Here is a 1963-nt window from a genome sequence, read left to right on the forward strand (position 1 = left end):
GCCGTGCGCCCCGCACACGGCGCCGTGCACACACCCCTACCTTCGCGGAGCTCACACGTCCACGTCCACGCACAGGCGGGCGTTCGCACACTGCCGGGTTCTCACGGTGGGGAAGGCACAGGGACGCACAGCGCTGGCGCATTCACGCCCCGGCTAATCCACGCCCCGGCACGCTCACTCCCACTCCCACTCCCACGGAAACCCTCGTCCCAAACTGGCCGCTCGCACACTGCCGTGTCTGCTCAGGCTTCCTCGACGCCTGGTGCACACACGTCCACGCACGCTGGTTAGTACACGCGCACGCTGCTAGCGTGCTCACGCGCTCATTCACGCGCACTCGAACTCGCCGTGCCCAGCGCCGCCCTACAGGTGCTCGAGCACGATTTCCCTCACTTCCCCACACGCACACCTTCCCACACTCGTGTCCTCCGTTCTTCCAAACCCGAGTGCCTGTGCTTGAAGGAGTCCGTGGGCGGCCCAAAGGTGCCCTGGTGGTGCAGTGGTTAAGCACTGGGCTGCTAACTGCAAGGTCAGCAGCTTACAACCACCAGCCGCTCCGAGTGAAAGCCGGGCTTTCTCCTCCTGTCCAGGGTCAACGTCTCAGACTGCGAGGGGGGCAGTGCTACCCTGTGGCTCACGGTTCTGCCCTGTGCATTGGCGTCTGTTGGATGGTATGCAAACAGTTAAGTGCTTGACTGCCAGCCAGGAGGTGGGGGTTCACAGCACGCAGGGGCATCTCCAGAGAAAGGCCGGTGGAAGGCTTCTCAGAGGTCACAGCCTTAAAGACCCTGCACAGGTGGACATGGGGTCACCTTGAGTAGGCTCTGACAACCATAACCACACATGCTTGCTGGTACACCTGCTCTCACGTGTGTCCTTTCACACACATTCCCTCACCCTGGTACACACACAGCGCCAGCCTGCTTCGCGGCACAGCAACCCCCTTCGGCCTGTGGCAGCAGATATCCACCTCCTGACGCAGGGGCGAAGCCGTGGCTTAGTGAGTGGCTTACACTGCCGACTGCCAACCGAAAGCCAGCAGTTTGGACCAACCAGCTGCTCCTCGGAGAAGAGATGCGGCTTTCTACTCCTTTAAAGGTTTCTCAGTCTGACCGCTGACTCATGGTGACCCCCTGTGGATTTCGGAGCCTGAAACCGTTGAAGGGAGCACACAGCCCAGTCTTTCTCCTGCCGCCAAGCTGTTGGCGGTTTCCAACTTCTGGCCACGTGAATCAAACCGCAGCCAACGCCTAACCACTACGCCAGCAGAGCTCCTCGGAAATCCAAAGGGGCAGTTCTACTCTTATTTAATAGGGTCTCCATACATCAGAATCCACTGCTTGGGAATTTTCAGTGAACACCCGTTCTGTGTCATTCCAGAAGCAGGCACAGACTCCCAGGCCTAGCCCCAGACGGCCAGGCCCTGGGGGTGGGGGGTGGGGTGCAGAGGGAAGTCCAGGGGCTGGTTGGCCAGGAGAGACAGCTGACCCGGAGGAGCCACTCTGTTCTTTGTCTCCCTAACAGAGGCGGCATTTTATTCCAGAGCCAACAGTGCTAGTCCCCCTCCAGGGTGCGGAAGGAGAAAGAAGGCAGCTCAGAAGCCAGCCAGCGCAGGAGATGGCTCTGCAGATAATCCCAGCGGAGCAGGCGCTCTGCCCCTTCCTGCTTGGCTGAGGACACTTGGAGGAGCAGGCAGCTCCTGAAGCTGCTACCAGACCGTGGGCTACCTACCGGTCAAGAAGCTTGATTACCGACAGCTGAGGGCCTGTCTGCGGGCGCTCTGACTGCCCCTCTTCCTCCCCTTGCCCGGTTTTATTTTCTAACAGATGCCTAAATCGGTGTCCACCCACTGCCATGGAATTCGCTTGGACTCCTGGTGACCTTACTGGACAAGGGAGGATGCATTACTCCTTAGGGTTTCCTTGATGGTACATCTTTTTTTTTTTAAGGATCATTTTTATTT

The sequence above is a fragment of the Echinops telfairi genome, unplaced genomic scaffold (genome assembly GCF_000313985.2).
Source record: "Echinops telfairi isolate 266 unplaced genomic scaffold, ASM31398v2 ScPeMD7_2291;HRSCAF=2852, whole genome shotgun sequence".
Lineage (NCBI taxonomy): Eukaryota > Metazoa > Chordata > Mammalia > Afrosoricida > Tenrecidae > Echinops > Echinops telfairi.